We start from the raw sequence: 13,723 nt of genomic DNA, 5'->3' as shown, positions 1-13,723 counted from the left end.
GTTGCATCTTGCATGTGTTGCATTAGCCATCTTAACATAAACTAGGATCATGCATGTGATTACTAACTAGTTCCTGTTTTGGCTTGGAGTACTCTGTAAGTTCTTTTGCTTTAGCATCCTTGCATGCGTGTGAGTGTTGCCATGACAGCATGATTACCATGAGGCTAGCTGCTTATGTGATATAACTGCTTGAATGCCTGTGGATGGAGGTTGAGTTACCTAAATTGGAAAAAACGCATTAAAGCTGTGAATTTTAAGCCCACTAGATAGTAGCAAAATCACCTTTTCTAAAAGTCCACTTGAGGGTGGCAAAATCTGCATTTTAGCCTACTTGCGAGTAGCAAACCATTTTCAAAACAAACATGAAATGTTTTTGTTCCAATTTAGGCGATTTGGTCTATACTTGTTTGCTGTGCGCATAACATAGTAATGCTAGGCTAATAATTGATTTAAGAACACATAACGTTTTCAAAAACGGATATCATGGTTAGTAGAGGCCGATCTTCGGATCGGGCGAGAGGGGGTGCTCATAGCTGACCTTCCCCAATCGTACCCAAGTTCCCGAACCGAGGCAACTTTGGTGATGACGGACACGTGGCCTTTGGCACCGAGTCAGGGTTTCCTAAATTCCCCAAAATAAAATATTTAGATGGCGACTCTATATCTGGCAAAGCAGTCCATGTTTGGCACTTCTTTTTCTAAAAATCTGTTTTCTCAAAACGATTTGCCAGATTTGGATTCTTTGGTTCAGATTAAGAACCGTGACACAAATCGAGTCCGAACTGTAGCGGGGTCCCTCGCGGACGTGTTACAGAGACCAGAAATTATGGCCCAAAAGTGAGTGAGACCAGTTTCCTGATAAGAAAACTGGTTGGAGGAGAGAGAAAAGTGGTCTCTAAGGAGAAAGCTGGTTTCCAAGGGGAAAAGGTGGTCTCCCACCCTTGCACCACCTTTCTAACAATAAAAATAGGGTCCATGCCAAAAATGAACCCACACCGATGCAAAACGAAGGCTCGGGGGCCGAAACGCGGCGCCGGGGGCCCCGAAAACTGACTGTCAAGCACTGGAAGTGGCGTGCGACCACGAAGGTGGTCTCCCGGGCCATGGTGTCCCTCTAGGGAGAGGAAACAAGGTGTGTGCCAAAAATCGGAGAAAACGAAGGTAGTTAAGCGGTCCCAAATCGAGGCGCGCGGCCGACGGCTCCAAAAACTGAAAATTGGTCTCCAAATGGAAAAAATTGCCTACGACCACGAAACGTAGCCTACGGCCACTGAGAGATGGTTTACGAGACCTCTTCCTCCCTTCGGGACAAAGCACAAAAGAGCCCCAAAGTCCGGAGGCAAGGCTCTCAGTTGAGACTCCGAAACCTCAGAACGAGCACAATATGCATCATCATTGAGCGCTCAATCGGTGACATCTGATTCTTAAGGTCGGTCAAAAATGGGGTGTCTACACATACATGTGATTAAGTGGCACTGGTGCTTTACGAGTGGCGGTGGTGATGTGCGATGGTCTCTTTCGCCGGTTGCCAACGACGGTAGTAAACGAGGTGAGGCTTGGTAGTGTCGAAGGAGAGCGAAATTTGTTTGAGATAGTGTATATTGTGTGTGTGTGTGTGTGAGACAGACATATCAGACGCCAAATTATATTGGTTTCCCTCTAATTTTTTTTTTCCAACCTTTAGCGACTATTTCACATTTTAGTCGCCAAATTGTACTAAATAACGACTAAATTATTTAGTCACCAAAAAGTGTAAACAATGTCCATTATATTTGGTGACTAAACTATATTTTTGTCGGCAAATTAGCTTGTTCTACCACTAAACTTAGAATTAGTAGCGTAAAATTTTAACTTTTCGCAACTAATTGGTTTTTAGTCACCTATAACTATATATTTCGCGACTAAATTTTTTTTTAGTCGCCCAAAAACAATGTATGTCGACTAAATTAAAATGGTAGCCAAAATTTGAACCTTTGGGGACTAAATTTGTTTTGGCCGCCAATTTTGATCGCCAAATGTGAAAATTCTTGTAGTGTGGTTATGAGTTGTGGTTATGACATAAGTGGGTAAAGGTTATAAGATATATGATTAATGATTATTAGATATATGATTTTGGTTATGAGTAGAGTGTTGTAGTTATAAGTCAAAGGGTATTTGGTTATGAGATATGTGATTAATAGTTATGATATATGTGATGTTGGTTATGAGATATGTGGGTAATGGTTATGAGATATTTGATTAGTGATTATACGATTTGTGATTTTGGTTATGAGTAAAGTGGTGTCAAAGGGTGTTTGGTTATGCTATATGTGTTAGTGGTTATGAGATATGAGATATTTGTTATGATCAAAGTGGTGTAGTTATGAGCAAAAGGGTTGTTAGTTATGAGATATATGATTAGTGGTTATGAGATGTGTGATACTGGTTATGACTCAAAGTGGTTGGCTATGAGATGTGGTTATGATTCATGTGGGTAATAGTTATGATATATGTGATCAATAGTTATGAGATATGTGATATTGATTATGAACAAAGTGGTGTGGTTATGAGCAAAATGGTGTTAGTTATGAGATATGTGACTAGTGGTTATGAGATATGTGATGTTGGTTATGAAAAAAATGTGTTGATTATGAGATATGTGACTAGTGGTTATGAGATATGTGATGTTGGGATCCCTAGACTCCTCTAATTTCCTTTGCCCTCTTTTTGGTAACCAGTTATACCGGTTGCCAATTCAAAATTAAATTATTAAAATAATTTAGTTATGGGGTAGTTATGAGATAATATGGTATATATGAATAACTAAATATAATTAAGTTAAGAGTTAATATGATAATGGTTATGATCTATATGATATTAGTTATAATATAAAATCATATATCCTCATAACTGATATATGGTACACATCTAAATGTACCACAACATAGTATTATTGAATCCTCCACTTTAATTTACCTCTGATAGTTAATATCATTGCTTAGTTCAATTTTTCTGGAAATACTGTTTAGAAAATTCTACTTTCTTATTTTTCATGTTTTTTTTTGTTTTTATTGAATTTTTTTTAATATTTTAAGATTTTTTTTTTTTTACTTTTTAGACATACCTAACATAAATATACCTAAAAAGTAAAAAAATTGTGAAAAAAACCTTTTAAAAATTTACTAAATACCAAAAATACAAAAAAAAAAAGAAAAGAAAAAAAGAAGAAGAGAATTCAATACATTTTTTGTATTTTATGTATTTATTAATTTTTCAAAATATTTTTTCACAAATTTTTTTCTTTAGATACATATAAGTAAGGTGCATTTAAAAAAATAAAAAAAAAAATTTAAAATTTAAAAAATATTCACTACAAAAAAAAAAAAAAAAACATGAAAACCAAAAAATTCAGTTTTTAAAAAATTTAATTCAAAAAACTCAATCCATAATTTTATAGGGTTAATTATAAAAGAACCCTTAAACTAATTCTCAATTATCATCTTCCTCAAGTATAATTTTAACTAGATCGTCCGAGAGTCTTTCTTAAGGGTTTGTTTGCAGATTCACAACGAGAATGAACAGCCCACCTTCTGGAAACCCAACTCATTTCCATCTCATTCAGACCGTGAACTATTTATTTAAATCACAGTTAAACTAAAAATGATTCAGAAGAGAATAAGACACAGGACATGTCTTTACATCCAATATGCAGACATTCAAATGCATTATTGATAGAAGTTGCAAAGGGACTTTAAATTCAATGATGTCAAACTTCAAAATGACATGTTAAATTCTCACAAGACATGTGTATTTATTCTCTCTCTCTCTCTCTCTTTTCTTTTTATCTTTTTCTTTTTTTTTTTCCAGTATAGTATCCTTGTACCACCATTCTAACAGTCACTTTCTTATGGAAGGCTTGACAACTTCTTTTTTTATTTTTATTTTTATTTTTGTCCTTAATAAACCTTTTTAAAAATAGTGGAATTGTTATGTCTTTTAAATTTTATTAGATTAAAAGAACATAAACTTTTTAAATATATATTTAAAAGTCCACTAAACATGAAAAGGCTAAAAAAATGGTTATTATTTTTATTTTTATGATTTTTTTTGTACTCTTTAAATTCTTGAATTATAAAAATAAAAAAAAAGACACAAATTTAAAAAGAAAAATCACAAATTTTTTTTTTTTTTTTTTTTTTTATAAAAAAGTCCACTTTTTTACCGGTTACCAAACAATGATTCATATTAATGTACTCAGCTTTGAAGGGTTATTTTATATCCATTTTGGGTAAATTACATTTTGCCTTTTTTATGTTTGGACATTTTTTTACTTTGACCTTAAAGTTTTTTTTCTCCATTTTAATACTTCATGTTTCAAGTTTTTTTTAATTTACTCTTAAAATTAATTTTTGTTCAAAATTAGACAGAAAATGCCACATTAACTATCACATGACATGTGATATTGGGGTTTGAGTTTTTGTTAGAGGTGTAATAAAATATCTTAATGTCACGTGGATGTCAATCTATCATTTTCTATTTAATTTTGGACATAAGTTAGTTGTTATAGTGAAAAACTTAAAACATAAATAGCTAAAGTAGGAAAAAAAATTCGAGGACCCAAGTGTAAAAATAGCGAAACAGGGCAAAATGCAACTTTACCCTTCAGTTTTTATGAATTTTTTTTTTTAATATTAATAAAATCATGTAATCAAAGAACATTAGCTTCTCTTTCTTCTTTTTTTTTTTTTTTTTTTTGGGGGGGTTGATAAAGAACGTTAGCATTTTTTTTTAATATTAATAAAATTATGTAATCAAAGAAGAACATTAGTTTTTTTTTATTTTTTTTTATTTTTATTTTTTTTTGGGGGGGGGGGGGGGGGGGGGGGGGGTGTGTGTTTGATAAAGAACGTTAGCATTTGAACTACTGGCATATTGACAAAAGAAGGATGCTTTGGGTGGGGGAAATCTAAGCCAAGATTTAGCATCCTATTCCAATCTTTCTTGAATTGTGCTATGTGTGGAATGTGCTATCGTTGTGAAAATTCAGTATCTATAAGAATACGAATTTGGATATATATCATCAAATCAATAAGGACATTCTTGTTCCTATATTAATGGAACTTTTTAATTTTTTTATGTTTTTTGGGTCAGACGGTACGAGATAATCTTCTATTAACGGATTATAGGGAAATTTAGCTATAAACCCCTTTTACCTTCCTTTCATTTCTAAACACCTTCGTAATTATAAAATTTTACATAAAGCACAAAATTTATTATTTAAATATTTTATTAGACTATTATACCCTCAACTAAATTTCTTCACCTTCTCCACTCTTTTTTCCTTCTCTCTTCCATTCTTAGGGTTTGGATTGGATTCGTTCGAAGCTCTCGTGATTTCAACCAAAACTGTAAATATACCTAAATCACTCTCAGTTGCAGAGAATTTTCTTTGAATGGCGCATAGGTTTCGCAGTGGAAGAGATCGTCGGAGATGATCAGAGAAAGCTTCGACGACGTCGACGTATCGCCTTCTAATTCTCATGAAGTTCATGTTCTTGTCGTTGATGATAGCCTCGTCGATCAAAAATTCGAATTGTGAAAGAGTATACAGACGAATCGCGCGACTGTTCAAAATTTTCATATTTGAACACAGTTCTTCAGATTTTTCATATATATATATATGTGCGTGTTTGTGTGTGTGTGTGTGTGTGTGTGTGTGAGGGAGAGATTTTTCATTTGGATAGTGTTGTTAAGTTCTTAAATTGATCTATTGATGAGTTGTTACTATATTCTCTCAACTTTTTGTTGTAAAATTGTTTTTGATTTTAATAAATTTTTGTGTCGTGAGTGAGTAATATGGATTGTGTATATGTAATAGATAACAGAGAAGCCAAAGAGGTGATACGAAAGAAGCAAGTAACTGTGAAGCAACAGAAGAACAATGGCTGTGAATGATCTAATTTCATTTGATAGAACCAGAGTAAAATTTTACTCTGATTCTATTGCTCTGTTTTTTTCATTTGACAGAACCAGAGTAAAATTTTACTTTTATACAGAGTAAAATTTTACTTTTAGCTTCAGAGTCTCACAGTTTACTTGTTTTTCAGAATAAAATTTTACTTTTATACAGAGTAAAATTTTACTTTTAGTTTCAGAGTGTAAAATTTTACTCTTATTCAGAGTAAAATTTTACTTTTATACAGAGTAAAATTTTACTTTTAGTTTCAGAGTGTAAAATTTTACTCTTGTTCAGAGTAAAATTTTACTTTCATACAGAGTAAAATTTTACTTTAGTTTCAGAGTATAAAATTTATTTTTATACAGAGTAAAATTTTACTTTCATACAGAGTAAAATTTTACTCTGAAATACATAGTGAAGATGGCTTAATAGGAGAGCTGATAGATATAAAGGTAATATAGTAAAAGAAACAAGTTTTAAAATATCAAAGGGTTTTGAAAGTACTTATATAATTCTTGTCATTTTGAAAGACAAATTAGATAATGAGGGAGCTATCACCAAATCCCCCCAGATTATACTGGTTGGACTATATTGGTTTGATTATGAGGGTGTAAATAAAAATTAATAAATAAAAGTTGGTCGATATTGAAATTTTGTGTAAAAGTTGAGGAAAAAAATAATAATTTAGCCTTACTTTTAGTAAGATGCATAAAAATTAGGAAAAATAAGTAATACCTCCTCTCACATAATATAAGCTCATAATAGGCGAGGTCCAGTAAAAGGTGTTTTTCTTATCAATGATAGATAAATTTCATTGATTTAACTTTTAGTTAGAGAAATTTCACTGTCAAAAAATAGAAAACTCACTGTCAAAGATACAAATCTTACAAAAAACTAAGATGACATCAAAAGTTCTTAAGTTTTGAAATAATATAAAATCTAAAAACAAAGCATTTTATGTGTATAAACTTTGTTCTTATGTTGTTTGATATCATTGTGAGAATAATATTAGTTTATGATTAGTTTAGGTTTATTCTGTAAATATTGTTTCCTATCTTGGATTAGGTCTATTGTTTTCTATTTAGGATTAGGTTTAGAATTGCTATATATGTCAGATGTAGACATTGTATTGAAACACAATTGAATATACATAAAAGCTTTCAAGAATCTTACATGATATCAGAGCAACACGATCGTTGATCTCGCGGTGGCTAAGGTTTGGCAAAATCTGGTCTTTCTGTCTGGTTCTTCATTTGGCTTGAAGTCGTTGACTGGTTCGAAGTTGATTCGACGACCCATCTGGTTCTCCATCAGCTTTTACTCTCCGACTTCGACTTTGAATCTGAAAGTCAAAGTCGAGTGTGATCTTTGGTTCACATCTCTTTCTCTCTTTGTCTTCGTCGACTCCCACATCTCTCTTTGTTTCGCGATGTCGCCGGTTCTCTCTTTGGTTCGTAACCTCGTTGGTTCTTCTAGATTCGACTCATCTTCATAAGGCTCTGGTTCAAAATCACGTATTCTCGCTAAAATCGCACCCCCAGCTTCTGGGCCTGATCGTGATCGCGATAGCGAGAGCTCTCGTTTTTCGCTTTCTCTTTCGTGAAGTCTTCTCTCTTTCTCTCTCTCTCTTTCACATCTAGAGTTCTCTTCGGCTTCGTGCTTGGTTAGTTTGGTCATATTTATTTGGCTTATTACAATTTGGCCTATCCAGTCTTTGTTTATTCCATTTTGCTCCATCAGTTATGTATTTTGTTTTGGCTCATTACGATGCTAGATACCCATCAGGTTCAGCTTTCTGCAAAGCCCAAAAAAGAGCCATTGGCATCAGATGAGTGTGCCTTCTACCATCAGAGGGGTCATTGGAAGTATCACTGTCCCAAGAAGGGATGTTTGTCTGGCTCGGCTTCTCAGCAGTCTTAGACCCAGTTTTGCCATTCTTCTCTGAGTAGTTTTTAGCCTTCCATAGATTTTACTGTATCTGTTTCAGCTGCTGATCCTACCTTGGCTTTCTTGAGTGCTCAGATTAGTCAGTTTCAGCATACACTGTCTATTTCACAACCATCTCCGTCTGCCTCCATTGTTTCTTTTCTTCATTCAGGTTTGCTTAGGACTTCTTTAGGTATCTCTTCGTCTGTCTGGATTTTTGACTCTGGTGCCTTTCATCATATGACTTCCTATCTCTTCTTATTTCAAAATTGTACTCCCTCTCCCTCTCTTATTACTGTTAATGCCGCTAATGAGTCTGGTATGCCTGTTATATCTGTTGGGACTATCTTATCGTCTGCTATGGCTGTTGTCTCTATTCCATTTATCATTTATCTTCCTCAGTTATTTGTCAGTTTATTATCTATCAGTCAGCTTGATACCTCCGGTTTTGATGTTATATTTTCTTTTTCTATCTGTTTTGTGCAAGATCGAATGTTCAAGCAACAGATTGAGACTGGCCTTAGAGTTGGAGACTTCTATGTGGTGGAAAGCTTGCGCTTGCCTATGATGACCTCTTCTACTACTTTTTTCTCTTTTCAGTTAGATTCTCCATCCAGTCATTTCTACCTGTGGCATTCTAGATTAGGGCAGTTATCTGTTGACCGTTTACGGTCTTTAGCTCAGTCATGTATATTGGGCAAAGTTTCTCTTAGTGAACTTATTGAATGTTGGAGGTGTAAACTTGCCAAAATGACAACCTCACCTTTTCGTACAAGTACTTTTATATTTGATAAACCGCTTTCTTTAGTTCATATTGATGTTTGGAGCCCTTCTCCTATTCTCACCAAAAGGGGTTCTGCCTATTATGTGTCATTTGTTGATGATTGCACTCGTTACACTTAGGTTTATCTTATGACTTATAAGTCTGACTTTTACCAAATATACCGTACTTTCCAGTCTATGGTCACTATGCAGTTTGGGTCTACTATTAAATTATTGTGGTCTGACTTGGGCGGGGAATACTTTAAAACTGAATTATGTGACTATTTGGCCAAATTGGATACCATTCACCAAACTTCTTGTATTGATACACCTGCCCAAAATGGTTGAGCTGAACGTAAATACCGTCATCTCGTTGAGACAGCTAGGTGTCTCCTTCTTTTTGCCTCCGTTCCAGCTCTGTTTTAGGGTGAGACAGTTTTTATCGCTGCTTTTCTTTTCAACCATATGCCTACCGCCCTTCTTTCTGGTTGGTGTCCTTATAAGGCCCCGTTTTCTTAACTTCCCAATTAAATCTCTCCTTCGTGCTTTTGGGTCTGCTTGTTTTGTCCTTTTACCCCGTAAAGATAGGACCAAACTTAGTGTCCGGTCTGTCTTATGTATTTTTTTAGGTTATAGTCTCACTCAGAAAGATTATCGTTCTTATGACCTTATTTCTCATTGTCTTTTTGCCTCCCGCTATGTTGCCTTTCTCGAACGTCTACCTTACTTTCAGCTTCCTCCTCTCATCGCCCCAGTTTCTAAAGAGTATTTGGTTCATATTGATCCATTTCCTTCTGAGGTCCCGTCTGATGAGTACATATCCACAGTTCCCCCTGAGCTTGTTCCATCTTTTCCTCTTGCTTCACCTCTGGCTGCTTATCCTTCGATTTCTTCTCATCTTCCGTTGTTAGTTTATTCTCGTCGCAAGGCTTCTCTTCTACCAGTTGTCTCTATCCCTGCTACTGATCCTTCTACTTTCGACGACTCTGATCCTACTACACACTGATATCCTACTCGAGCGTGTCATCCTCCAAACAGGTTGGGTTGGTCTAATACATATTTTTTTGTTTCCTATCGTACTTTTTTGTCTGCTATTCACTCTTTTTCAAAACCTCAGTCTTATAATGAGGCCTGTCCAGATCCTCATTGGGTTCAAGCCATGAAGGATGAGTTGTCTGCTTTACAGAAAACTAATACTTGGGAGTTGGTTCCTTTGCATGCTGGTAAGAATCCAGTTGGTTGCAAATGGGTCTATAAAGTCAAGACTCATTCTGATGGTTCTCTTAATCGTTACAAAGCTCGTCTGATTGCCAAAGGTTTCTCACAAGAGTATGGTATTGATTATGAGGAGACCTTTGCTCATGTTACCAAGATGACTACTGTCCGTACTTTGATATTTGTCGCTGCTGTTCGTTCTTGGCCTCTTCATCAGATATATGTTAAGAATGGTTTTCTTAATGGTTATCTCATTGAGGAGGTTTACATGCATCCTCCTGTTGGCCTTCACCATTCCCTTGGGCCGATTTGTTGCCTTCGGCATGCTCTGTATGGTCTGAAGCAGTCTTATCGTGCTTGGTATGATCGCTTTCAGACTGCTGTTATTGAGCTTGGGTTTCATCCTTGTGCTCAGGACTCTATTTTATTTCTTCTTCACACCTTTGCTAGCTTTGTTGCATTATTACTGTATGTGGATGATATAATCATCATTGGTTCTGACTCTTCTACTATATCTGAGGACAAGCACCATCTTTTTCGTACCTTTGAAATGAAGGATCTAGGCCCATTGTAGTATTTTCTTGGTATTAAGATAACTTCTTCTCCCAAGGACTACTTTCTATCTCAAGCCAAGTATGCCAATGAGGTTCTTCATTGTGTCAGTCTTACTAACACTAAAATTTTTGATACCCTTATTGAGCTTAATGTAAAGCTCAACACTACTGATGGTATTCTTCTGGATGATCCTACTTTATATCGCGAGCTCGTGGAGTGCTTAGTCTATCTGATGGTTACTCGTCCTGATCTTACTTATGTTGTTCATGTGGTTAGCCAATTTGTCTTTGCTCCTCACTCTACCCATTGGGTTGCTTTGGTTCGGATTTTTCTCTATCTCCTGGGTACTATATTTCAGGATTTATTGTTGTCTTCTACTTCCTCTTTGAACTTCATGGCTTATGTTGATTCTGATTGGGCTAGTGATGTCACTGATCGCAAGTCCACTTCTGGCTTTTGCATGTTTCTTGGTGATTTCTTGATCTCTTGGAAGGCAAAGAAACAGACTACTATTGTGCGTTCCACTGCCGAGACTAAGTATCGTGCTATGGCTTATGCCATTACTGAGATTGTTTGGTTTCGTTGTCTCTTGACTGAATTTGGTGTCCCTTAGTCATTTCCGACCTTCCTCTATTGTGACAACTGCAGTGCTATTTAGATGGCACATAACACTGTCTTCCATGACCAGACCAAGCACATTGAGATTGATTGTCACTTTGTTCGTCAGTATCTGCAGTCTGACTCTATCTCGCTTCCTTTCGCCTCTTCAGCTCTGTAACTTGCTGACTTCTTTATCAAGACTCACACCACTGCCCGGTTTCAATTTCTTCTTGGCAAACTCTCAGTGTTTTCTACCCAAACACCTTGAGTTTGAGCGAGGGTGTGAGAATAATATTAGTTTAGGTTTAGTTTAGGTTTATTCTGTGAATATTGTTTCTTATTTTGGATTAGGTCTATTGTTTCCTATTTAGGATTAGGTTTAGAATTGCTATATATATCAGATATACACATCGTATTTAAACATAATTAAATATATAGAAAAGCTTTCAGAAATCTTACAATCATACACTAAGATTTTGTAAGGACATTTCCCTCTCTCCCCCCCTCCCAAAATAATGGAAAATTCTATTTCCGCACACCTACTTATCTCAGTATACATTATTTCTCAGTGTTCACACTTATTATTTAGTTTTTAGTTATTCTTCTCATTTCATACAGTTGATGTTCCAATTATACCATAATTTATATCCTTGTACACACATCTTGTAAACCCTTATTCCACACACCTTACCCCCTTCACCCATTTCAACACAACTATGAATGATGGTTTAAAAGTAGAGATTACATAGATGATTGTTTGAATTAAGAAGTAGATTATTTTTTATAGAGAAATGGTTGAATTTGTGTATTTTATTTTTTCTTTTTTCTTGTTATGATTTGCTTTGGACCATGAGTATCACGCATTCTGCAAAAGAAAGAACCACATCAAACATCATTGAACATAAGAAGAGGGCACAACTTGTTGGTATTCCAATAAGAACTTCTTTTTTTTTTCTTTTCTTTTTTTTCTCTCTCCATAGTTTAACCAAAAGACAACAATTTTTGAGATAGAAATAACAGTTAAATAGCTAAATAGAAAACTTTCAAGTTTAATTAGGCATCCAAAACACATGATAGTGGCCATTAAAAATGGGGAAACAAGAGCAATATCAAATATGCCGTACTAAAATTTTAAGAATGAAAAAGATTTGTCGATGTAAAGGCTAGATTGCACGATCAAGGCTTTGCTTTGCTTTGACATCGAAAGGGTTAAAGGTTGGATTGTAGTTTTGGTCACTGAACAAATTTATGAGGGAGAAAATGAATGATCTTGAGCTATCAAGGAAGCAAGAAGTTTAATGGACTTTAAAGAAACTTTAGTGGGAAGAATGATCATGAAGCATCGACGTACAAAGCAAATAATGACAAGGAAAAAAAAAATTTAATACACAGATCAACTTGTAGGAGTGATCTGATCGAGAAATGGTTGAATTTGTGAATGATTGGTCGAAGAAAAAATGAGAATTGGAAGCGATAGGCAGAGTATTTGGATTGGATCTTCAGATTTGTGTGAAGAGGAACACTACAATACTCATCAAATGTAGAGTTTGGTTTTTTTCTTTTTTCTTTTTTCTTTCTTTTTTTTTTTTTTTTTTACTAAAAAATGTGTACTAAGATATTTTTTTTTTGTTTTAAAAAATGTGTACAGAAAGAAAATTTAATATAATATTGTGAGTATACTTTTGTAAGGCCCCGATGTCCCACATCAGGAATGGAGGGGAAGTTCCTGGGCTATAAAAGTAAAAACCTAGACCCTTATATAGCATCAAGACCTTTTCTCGAGTGGTGAAATCCCTAACAGAACTCCACAGTTAAGCGTGCTTAGGTTGGAGTAGTTCTGGGATGGGTGACCCACTGGGAAGAACAAATTCGCGCGGGCGTGGCCCAAAACGGACAATATCGATGACGTATGAAGGGTCGGGGCGTTACAAATGATATCAGAGCCGACTCTCCGGAGTACCGAGTGTGGGCCCTTGGCGTCTCTCAGTGCATGTGGGCGGGCTTACGAGCTGGCAGGCTACTGCACGGAGACGTACAGCCTTATGGGGGGTGGATTGTAAGGCCCCGGTGTCCAGGGGAAGTTCTTGGGCTATAAATGTAAAAACCTAGACCCTTATATAGCATCGAGGCCTTTTCTTGAGTAGTGAAATCCCTAACAGAACACCACAGTTAAGTGTGCTTAGGCTGGAGTAGTTCTGGGATGGGTGACCCACTGGGAAGAACAAATCCGTGCGGGCGTGGCCCAAAGTAGAAAATATCGATGACGTGTAAAGGGTCGGGGCGTTACAACTTTGATATCCATTATAATAATTTTACTTTAGGAAACAATTATCATTAAAATAATATTTTATTAAATGCGTGCACAGAGGTAAGTTGGTGTGTGGAAATAGAATTTCTCTAAAATAAGGCTTGTTCAAAATAGAGGATGGAGATTCCTTTTTGGTCCTAAAATTGGCATAAAATTGTAATTAGGGTACTTCTCTCAACTCTCTAAAAATTACCATACCCAAACAAAAAAATTGTATAAAAAGTATATATTTATTGGTAGTGGATCATAATAATATATCAACAATGTTACATCTCCCTAAATTTCGAACTCTAAACCAACTCTAGTGAGCTAGAAAATAAAAATAAAAAATAAAAAAAGAGGCCAAACATCTCTCTCTCTCTCTCTCTCTCTCTCTCTCTCTCTCTCTCTGTTTTGTTTTTTTTTTGTTTCGTTTTGTT

At 35.3% G+C, this 13,723-nt stretch overlaps 1 pseudogene; it reads left to right on the top strand.

The window, feature by feature from the left end:
- Nucleotides 1–9,998: 9,998 nt before the first annotated feature.
- On the top strand, nt 9,999–11,009 carry LOC145823614 (secreted RxLR effector protein 161 pseudogene; annotated as a pseudogene).
- The last annotated feature ends 2,714 nt before the right edge of the window (nt 11,010–13,723 follow it).

Source organism: Camellia sinensis, chromosome 4, assembly GCF_055761805.1.
Source record: "Camellia sinensis isolate YWXY chromosome 4, ASM5576180v1, whole genome shotgun sequence".
In the NCBI taxonomy this organism is placed as follows: Eukaryota; Viridiplantae; Streptophyta; class Magnoliopsida; order Ericales; family Theaceae; genus Camellia; species Camellia sinensis.
The sequence above is the reverse complement of the archived record's forward strand: the minus strand, read 5'-3'. Positions and strand labels throughout refer to the sequence as shown.